The sequence below is a fragment of the Sprattus sprattus genome (genome assembly GCF_963457725.1).
Source record: "Sprattus sprattus genome assembly, chromosome: 21".
Classification (NCBI taxonomy): domain Eukaryota; kingdom Metazoa; phylum Chordata; class Actinopteri; order Clupeiformes; family Clupeidae; genus Sprattus; species Sprattus sprattus.
The window spans coordinates 17643071-17653454 of NC_137919.1; the positions used below are offsets into that span (position 1 = coordinate 17643071).

General features: G+C 44.0%; 1 pseudogene across 1 annotated transcript; it reads right to left on the reverse strand.

Moving 5' to 3' along the window:
- Window positions 1-6602: 6602 nt before the first annotated feature.
- LOC308382146 (odorant receptor 131-2-like) lies at window positions 6603-8539 on the reverse strand (annotated as a pseudogene). Its single transcript has 3 exons — window positions 8378-8539; window positions 8049-8083; window positions 6603-7390 (listed from the first exon to the last, which is right to left on the reverse strand). The product of its transcript is annotated as an odorant receptor 131-2-like (transcript).
- Between the last annotated feature and the right edge of the window lie 1845 nt (window positions 8540-10384).

Consider the following 10384-nt stretch of genomic DNA (forward strand, 5'->3'; position numbering starts at 1 on the left):
TCTTGTTATCTCCCATTCACTCCAATTATACCAAAGTGTCTGTAATAACTTGTGTTCTGCTTCATGAAATACTGTTTTTCTGTTATATTCTTACAACTAAACATTGATTTCTCGTTAGAAATGCAATCATAACTTGTTTATTTTACATCGTTTGACTTCACAAAGTATGATTATGAGGAACGAAAACCTCACTCACTTTGAATGTGGTGACGTCATAAGTTCCATTTTACCAAAATATGTGTAATAACTTGTGTTCTGCTTCATGAAAAACTGTTTAGTTGTTATATTCTTACAATTTTACATTGATTTCTCGTCAAAAATGCAATCATAACATGTTTATTTTACATGGTTAGACTTCACAAACTATATATCAGATGGCCATAGTTTTTGAATTGGGTGACATCATCAGTGGTTGCACGTTTTGCGCTGGCTCATAATACTCATTATTTAAAAATGTATTTTTTAAATAACCATAACTTGCTCAATTTTCAACTGAATTTTAAACAGTTTGGTTTTGTTAATTTCAACCTCTTCGTCATATGAATGATTCCTTCACTGACCAAGGCTGTTAAACCATGAATTTATATAGTGCAAAAACAATTACATTGTCTCCTCAGAAGTGGTAATAGGGGAGGGGAAACATGGCAGAAAAATGGTCAGACAATTGCTGATATTCACCCCCAGAGACCTGAAGCAGCTGAACTTTTCCACCTTAGATCAGTTGATGTGTAGTGGTTTATGCTCCACCTCCTGCCATCTCCTAAAGTACATAATCATCCCCTTAGTCTTGCTGATGTTGTCAGGGTATAAACCTCCCCTCTGTAGGCTGTCTCGTCACTCTCAGTGATGAGGCCCACAATGGTTGTGTCCAGTGGTGTAGTGGTCCCTGGAGAAGTTCATTTTTTGAAACAGCCCATAGAGCACAGGATAAACGCCCTGTTTTGAGAAAGTGGGTATACCCAATGCTGACAGAAAAATAAGTGGGTATACTCCGTATACCTGCGTATACCCTGGACAACACCACTGGTTGTGTCATTAGCAAACCTAACGATGAGATTGGAAAAGTGCTTTGCCGCACGTCATGTGTGAACAACATCATGTGTGAACATGGAGAACAGGAGGGGGCTGAGCACACAGCCTTGGGGGGTTCCTGTGTTGGTGATCACCGTGGATGAGGTTCGGAGTAGGATAGGAGAGGTGTACAATGAGAGACAGGCAGACGAATCCATGAACACAAATCATGTTATTATCTGAAAGCAGTTTGAACTTTGAGTTTATTCACTAAGATGATGGAACCCAAAATGCCCTATAACTTAAAAATGACCTATAATGACCATTCAGGTTTTTAGAGTGTACACCCACACATGTGTGCATGCACAGACACACACACACACACACACACAAATCTACAAATTACTCTCAATGCAGTTTAATCAAAGTTACCTAGAAGAGGATTCCTTCACCTTCCCTCCTTCTGAAAGACTTGTTTTGGCTGCTGTTTCCTCCATCCTTACGGGAGGGCTGGTATGGTAAAACCCTCACTGTTGATCAACTAATCTGGCATCATTCATCATCTCTCAGACCGAGCGCACTGAAGAAGCAGGTACAAGAGTAAAGGGTTATGTGAGATTTTCATCTTTCTCCATCCAGTAGCATTAGCAGTATTAGCAGTAGCATACAGTTTCAATGCATTAGGATTTCCACATGCATTCATATACTATGTTAATGTGAAAAAAAGCCCAAAATCTCAGAAGCAGTTGTAGCTCAAACTGCACCCACTTGAGGCTGTATACCAGGGGTACTCAATAGGCGGACCACGGTCAGGATCCGGACCCAGACGCAATCAAATTTGGACCGAAGCCAAAATCAACATTCTAATTTAATCATGATCCAAGCAAGTTTTCATTGGTGCGTGATTTTGCGCTATATATTTTGGTCCTACTTGATGTGGTTTCTATCTTCCGTGTCCAATCCAGAGGTCCAAGCTCTCTGGGTCACGCACGTTGTGTGTCAATGGCAACAACGCAGAGAGATATATTCGGTATTTTTTCCCAACAAACGAAAATCATGGCATGCTTTAAACCGAAAAAAAAACGAAAAGTTGATTCCAAAAATCGCTTCCAAAAATTTGAAGACAGAGTGGACTGACAAGTATGCATTTGTGCTGCTTTTGTGGAGCACAAAACCGATGTATTTAATCTGCAACGAGACGTTGCCATTGTCAAAAGTGGAAGCGTGAAACGTCACTATGAAGCAAAGCATGCACACTTCAAACAGAAATACCCGCAGAATTCTGAGGTAAGGGGCAGAAAATAAAGCATCATACCAAGCAACATGCAGTGTAATAGTTAGATCAGCCACACAACAAGAGCGTGCATACCTCAACATACTGTTGTGAGTCTGCCTTTTCAACCATGAAAATGGTGAAAACCAAATACAGGAGCACACTCTAAGGGAACACTTACATCAGGGCCTTCACACCTTTTATGCCCAAGTTTAAACCTCAAAAAAGTGTCACCTTTCACACAAATAAGGCCAAACCACATCACCTTTTGTGTTTTGGGTTTCTAATTGAGTACCCCTGCTGAATACTAATACTCTTCAGACGAGGGCAAAGTTGATCAAAGTCCAAGAACACAAACACACACTCTCTCTCTCCATCTCTCTATCTCTCTCTATCTCTTTCTCTCTCTGTCTCTCTTTATCTCTCTCTCTGAGAAGCATCAACATATGAGGCAGTGTGCCACCCCAGGAAGAGTTTACCATAAGGCTCATTGTGCAGCAATCATTTGAAATAATCACATGTATAACTTCTGCCAGCTCCCCATCCCCTTTCTCTATCTCTACCTCTCTACCTGGCCCATGCAGATGGCCCCCTCTATCTCTACCTGTCTACCTGGCCCATGCAGATGGCCCCCCTCTATCTCTACCTGGCCCATGCAGACGCCCCCTCTATCTCTACCTGTCTACCTGGCCAATGCAGACGCCCCCTCTATCTCTACCACTCTACATTACAACAACGGTCTCAAAAAAATGCCCTATATTTAAATACTACATTTAAACACTGTTCTCACAAAACTGCCCCTATAGGCCTTTTTAAATACGTACTACATTTAAACACCGGCCTCACAAAACTGCATTAATGAAAGCACCTGAGCACCAATCAGATGTATGAAATAACATTCAACATTTTGAATTATCTCTCTTCAGGGTGAGTTTTGTTTGTTTTGTTTTGTTTGTCCACTCCAAAGGCAGAAATATGTCCTGAAGGCATTTCGTTTCACCCTACTTAAACAATGTTTGCAAGAATAACAATCAGTATACACCTAAAATTCAAAGCACAACTTTCAAACATTTGTTCTATCAGACAACTACTGAAATATAGGGATAGATGAATAACTGATCTGTTTACTATGTCGCCATTTTGTTGTAATACGTCCCCTGGGTATACGGCCGTGTCTTGCCTTACTAAGTAAGGCTTACTTTGTCCAATATTTTCCTATAGGCCTAACAAGACACCTCGCCGAAAGTTATCCCTTAAAGAGCTGCTCTGAAAGTTGTGCTCCCGGTTAACATACAGTGAAGTTCAAAAGCTCACCCTTTAGCGTAGTTCGATTTTCTTCTGCGCCATTCAGTGAGGCAAACACAATTTCCTCTTCTGGAGAAATCGCCTGATTAACTCATCATTTTTTTCCCAGCAGTAACTTCTTCAAAATTTCCAAGCACGAAATATTTCAAAACGTTTTGCTGTCCAAATACTTTACGGTCGTGGTGTAAAGCTGCCTTGGCCTGAAATCTTTGGGCTCTATCAGCAAGGGAACCACGTCGGTTTACTTTCACTTTAGCGGCTCCGCCCCCCCACCCCTTACGGTCGTGGTGTAAAGCTGCCTTGGCCTGAAGCTACAGGCTCTATCAGCAAGGGAACCACGTCGGTTAACTTTCACTTTAGCGGCTCCGCCCCCCACCCCTTGTGTCACGTTTGGTGGAGCTGTATTTTCAGAGTGTGTGGTGCACAAAGGAAATTCCACAGCCTCTCCTTTGCAGCAATCAAACCATCTTGAAAATGAACTGATATAATATAATAATGAAAAAAAAACGTTTTTGAATCGGGACAGCCAGGGTGCTTTGGTTAGTTTATCAACAAGGGTCTTTTGGTCAGAAATCTAGTAATTGTTTTAGACCACCTGTGTGCCTTGGTCTCACCAGTTCCAATGATGTCTGCTTGAATATTCTGGATCATTGCCTTGCAGCACGCCTCCTTGTCATGGTACCTTAAAGTAGTAAAGTAGTTTAAAATGCATATGAAGTACAATACTGACGTGTTGTAAGTGTAGCCTACTATGTGGTGAAAATGAATCATTAATTTCATTGATGAGAGGAAAAAAAAGATCTGATGGAACATTATTATCTTCATCTTTATGTGTTTATGATAATTAAGAGTTTATTTTGTTAAGAATCTGGAATAGTGAAGAGGACTGACACAAAAACTAAAGATTGCTAGGTTTATGAGATCATGCACATTTGACATGTAAGCAATTCAGTTGGGATTGATTGCTGTGGTAGCCTGCCACAGAGAGGAAAAAGCAGTCAGTTCATATGTCCCTGGCCTCTGATCTTTATATGCAGCTATGACATGTGTTGGTGTGTGCACGTTTGTGTGCGTGCGCGTGTCTGAGTGTGCACGCGTACCCGTGTGTTGCTCTTATCTCACCCTTCCAAGTCCTTATGGCTGTGTGTCTCTGCTGCCCCCTCCTGGAGGAGTAAGGTCATGGGCCCTGTGATGGGTGAACGTGTCTGCTGATGGGGAATCATTCGACTCGTTCAGACTTCATAGAGATTTCTACTTGACTTTCAGTGTTGCCTTTCCTTTTTGTGTAAACTGATCTAGTTGACTTTTTCCAACTGCTGTTCTCCGATCTCGCGGACAGGATTTAGGCTGGACACTTTAGAACAGTTCAGTTCAACATTTGAAAACTTTTAGATGTGTGCTTTGGCTCTCTGTCCTGCTCTCTGTCCTGCTTTCACAGCTAATAATAATCACTCCGCGATGAAAGCGCATTGATGAAAACCGTTCTTTCAAAAATCTGACGTTAAAAATGGAACCTTTTGAGTTTAAATGTTAATTTGTTGACTGTAGTATTGTTTTATAAAAGCAATACTCGTGGGAGTGGGGTAGGTAAGGGATAATCCCACTTCCACTCGTGATATATTGCTTAATCATATCACATCTTCCAGCATCAAAACAGGAAATAAGTGATAAAGTAGTTAAGCCCGCCTGTTGCTTGATCTGATTGGCTGCCTGGGCCGAGTGTGACATTGACGAGCGGTGCGCTTCCCTGCCTTGCCCTGCGCACCTAAAAAAACGCTTCAAAGACGCAACGCGTGGTGGAGAAGGGGCGCACATGCAAAGCACGCCGTACCATAGGAATCAATGCATTTGCTCGCGTATGTGTATTTGAACCCTAAGTGGTGTCAGCACCTAATAATCTAAGTTACACACACACAGAAAAGCCATGTTCCTGCTTACATATCCACCTGTTTCATACAGGCAATTTCAAATACATGGCACTTGATTAATACAGTCTTAAGTCATAAACAGTGTTTCTAAATTCTTTTTTAAATTGACCTATTTATGGGGCAGCCGTGGCCTACTGGTTAGGGTTTCAGGCCGGAAACCGTAGGGTGGCCGGTTCGATCCCCGACCAGTAGGACAAATGTGGGCGGGGGAAGTGGTAGACCACTGCTCTCCCATGCCCACATCCACGGCTGAAGTGCCCTTGAGCAAGGCACCTAACCCCGATCACTGCTCCCCGGGCGCCTCCAATGGCAGCCCACTGCTCCGGGTTAGTGTTACTTCACTTCACTGTGTGTGTGTGTGTGTGTGTCACTTCCCTGGATGGGTTAAATGCAGAGGTTAATTTCAGAGTGTGTGTGTCTACACCACCTCTGCCATAGAGAGGACTTTTGGACTTTGGGAGAAGCAACTGATTGGCTGACCAGAGAAGACAGGCAGCAGAGTGTGATGGAACTGGCAGCTTTATAAACAAATAACATTTTCAAATCGATCGTAAATGTACTGGTGTTAAAACATTTTCAAAGATCAGTCCTCCCTAACAAATCAAAAAGCCAGGAAGTCAGTAGAATGTCACAGATACCCAAATGATGTTCTCAGTGTGTGGTTACAAAGGGCTTGACCTTTTGGCTCCACACCTGACATAGTAGAGGAATAAGGGTCGAACAGCATCGTCTCTCAGGCCCTAGATCAGGGGGCTCCACACCTGACATAGTAAAGGAATAAGGGCCGAACAGCATCTTCTCTCAGGCCGTAGATCAGGGGGCTCCACATCTGACATAGTAAAGGAATAAGGGCCGAACAGCATCTTCTCTCAGGCCGTAGATCAGGGGGCTCCACATCTGACATAGTAAAGGAAAAAGGGTCGAACAGCATCGTCTCTTAGGCCGTAGATCAGGGGGCTCCACACCTGACATAGTAAAGGAATAAGGGTCGAACAGCATCTTCTCTCAGGCCGTAGATCAGGGGGCTCCACACCTGACATAGTAGAGGAATAAGGGTCGAACAGCATCTTCTCTCAGGCCGTAGATCAGGGGGCTCCACACCTGGCATAGTAGAGGAATAAGGGTCGAACAGCATCTTCTCTCAGGCCGTAGATCAGGGGTTTCAGGCACCGGGGCAAAATGAGAACAAAGAGATAGTTCAGGTAGCACAGGTCCATGAACAGACGACTGCTGCTGGTCATAGCCAAGGCTCTCTCGATAATGCCATAAAGAAATTAGTTAAAGGACAGGCCCAGCTGGATGAGGTGCAGCAGGAGAGTCCTGTGGGCTTTCTTTGCCGATTCTTTATTACTGGAGGCACATCGAGCTACAACCATCACACTGATGTACTGTAGGTGAAGACAATGATCACCATCACAGCGACAAAGTAGAAGGCATTAAATCCCTGGAACACGTCGGCCTGCCATGTAGCCATGAAGATGTGTTCGCGCGTGCAGAACATGCTCTCACTGAAGAACCTGCCATCTCTGGCGACTGCGTACAGGATGTCAATCACCACGTTCACACCCCCTAGAAACCATATGATGAGACCGACGGCAGTGGCGGTGGGCGTGGCAATGCTGATTGGTTGCAACGGGAAGCATATGGCCACGTAGCGCTCCAGCGACATGAGGGCCATCACAGAGGAGCGTTGAGGAAGGTGGCGCTGGAGACGAACAGGGCGAGGGAGCAGGCGGCTCTGTGGATCTGCAGGTAAGACATGGAGAGGATGTAGAGGAGAGGAGTGAGTAGTGCCCTGACTAGGACAGGTGTATCTGAGTTAGTGAGTAGTGCCCTGACTAGGACAGGTGTATCTGAGTTAGTGAGTAGTGCCCTGACTAGGACAGGTGTAGATGAGTTAGTGACACACAGTGCCCTGACTAGGACAGGTGTAGTTGAGTTAGTGAGTAGTGCCCTGACTAGGACAGGTGTATCTGAGTTAGTGAGTAGTGCCCTGACTAGGACAGGTGTAGCTGAGTTAGTGACACACAGTGCCCTGACTAGGACAGGTGTAGCTGAGTTAGTGAGTAGTGCCCTTACTAGAAATGTGAGTTTTCATGAGTGGACGCCTCTGAAAGGCAGGTGTTTACACACACACACACACACACACACACACACATATACACATTGATTAAAGTTTTTTTTCCGGTCTAGTTTAGGACACAGAAATGCTCCTAAAATGAGTGACTGCTTCAAAGAAAATTGTTTTATTTAGCTGAAGCATAGGAAACACTTGGTTAAACAGACAACACTACTTTCAGTGCAGACTTGTTCAGGTCTCTTGTTCAGGTGACTATGCGTCCAGCTACGCCCTCTAAATGGTCCATTTGCCATGATCCAGACAGATACGGCCCTTGCCTTTAAGGCCCTGGTTCTTGCCCAACACAGGATGTCATTAAAGCTAGGGTGAGCCAAGAACCCCAATACAAACCCTGCAGCAACCACGTGCTGGTCCATTATAAGCCATGCTTGTAGCCATAGCAACTGCTTGCCTGAACTTCAGAATCCGTTCACCCGGCATGTCCGCCTGAAAGATATGGACACAGAGAGACCAGTTCACCTGCACTCAGTTGCCTGTGGCTGATGAGGAGCTTACACGGCTGCAGCATGGCAAGCGGGTACAGAATCACCCTTATAGCGATAAATATAAAGCCCCTCAGGGAAAGGCCCTAGTCCCCACTTCAATGGAGGCTGGTGATCTTGTCTATCTACACGTGGAGCATAACAGATCATGCAGCCAGGACTGATACCTCGTCGTTACGGTCGAGGGCCTCTGGTGTGGTCTGTGATAATTTGCTGGATCACAGCTTAGAGACTTTACCATGTCAAGACAAGTGACTGCTTCAAAGTTCCAGCCATCTGCCCCGATGACAGCCGTGCAACCAGCTACGATGACGCATCCGATGACGATCCGATGTCTCCAACTATGCCCCAGGTGGTATCCCCCCAGATCCCCCCTCCACCTGCTCCCCCGAAATAGCATCGGTGCCCACTCTGATGGGTCAACACCCCTACTCCGTGGCCCTATCCTGTGAGTTACAGGAGGTCCCCAGAGACTTCTCAAGCTGACACCGATGTTGTGCCTCCCTCACCAAGGCACAGCGCCGCCAGCCCTCTCGTCTGACTGATGATGTCATGGACTTGTGGGGGACTCTCTGCCTTACTAGCCTGCTCCTCGTCTGGGTGATGATGTCACGGACTTGTGGTGGACTCTTTGCCTTATTACACTGCTCCTTGAATGCACAATGCCATACCGTTCTCATATGCGTAGCTGGTGTAGATTTAACACAGCTCCTTTTGAGGCCTGCCCAGCTAGCATTTAGTTTGTTTGCCTGTATGTGATTTCAATAAATGTTTATTACAGTTTGAGTCATTGTGTGCTGTAATGCAGTGACCTGTTGACATGCTCTCTCACACAGGTTAGGGGTGGGTGTGAGAAAGAAAGGTGATCACACCAGTCTGCTGGCGCGTTATTGTTTACACTGTATCTGCGCTTTCTCCAACTGTTCTGTCTCTTTTGCGATTCTGCCTGCATGTTTCCGGTGCGCTCTCCCGGTTAGCTCAGTGTTAAGTGAAGTTACCAACTACATACACACTCTCAGTTGTGAGTTAGTCCTAACTACTGGTGCAGATTAAACTTAGACTGTCTTACTAGTCTCCTTCTTGCATGGTCACTCAGTTTGTAAGGATGGCCTGATCTAGGCAGATTTACGCATGTGCCATATTCCTTCCATTTCTTGATGAAGGATTGAACAGAATTCCAGGGGATGTTTAGTGCCTTGGACATTTTTTTGTATCCTTCCCCTGACCTATACTTTTCAATAACCTTTTTTCTGAGTTGCTTGGAGTGATCTTTGATCTTCATGGTGTGACAGTAGTCAGGAATACTGATTACTGAATACTGACCAGTGAATGGACATTCCAGACACAGGTGTCGTTATACTACAATCACGTTCACTGCAGACTGATCCCCATTTCACTAATTGTGAGACTTCTTGCACCAATTGGCTGGACCTCTGTTGAATTAGGTCAGTCTATTTAAAGGGGGTGAATACTTATGCAATCACTTATTTTCATTACATATTTTTTTAAATTTACATACCTGTGTAGAAATCTGTTTTCACTTTGATATTAAATAGGGCTATTTTGTGAATTGTTTTGTCCAAAAAGCCAACTTATATTGACCATGACTGATTTATTAAAGCAATTAAAGGGTAAAACATCCAAGGGGGCGAATACTTATGCAAGGCACTGTATATATCATATATGCAGTGATTTCATTGTGTCATTAATCATTCCAGTAACTAAAGAGAAATAATTTTAATATCAGATTGAAGTATTTGTTTTATACACAATGTAGAGGAATATTCAATGTGAAACAAAATGTGAATTGATTAATGAGAGTCTATATATATATTTTGATATGTTTACAGTTGGGATCTATCTGAAGTTCAGAGATCCGCTGCAGTGATGAGGATCCAGGATGATTCCCAAACAGGTAAAGCTGTCTGAGGGCTGATGGGTTAGATATCACTGCTGATAGTAAAGATCTGAAGCCTTCATCTGTAATACTGCACCGTTCCAGGCTGTAGAGAGAAAGAAGAAAAGACTATTAGGTCAGCTGAGGGACACAGTTATAACCTCATGTGTTCTGTGCATGCTGGACATGTAAGACATCAAAATGAACCACATCCATATTTCTGAAAGGGGAGATTATAAATGTACAAAGTGCAGTATGTGAGTGTAATACAGTTAATGCTTTTGTGTTTTAAAATGATTTGAAATGTGTGTGTCTCTATATTGTTTGTTGCGAGTGTGTGTGTGAGAG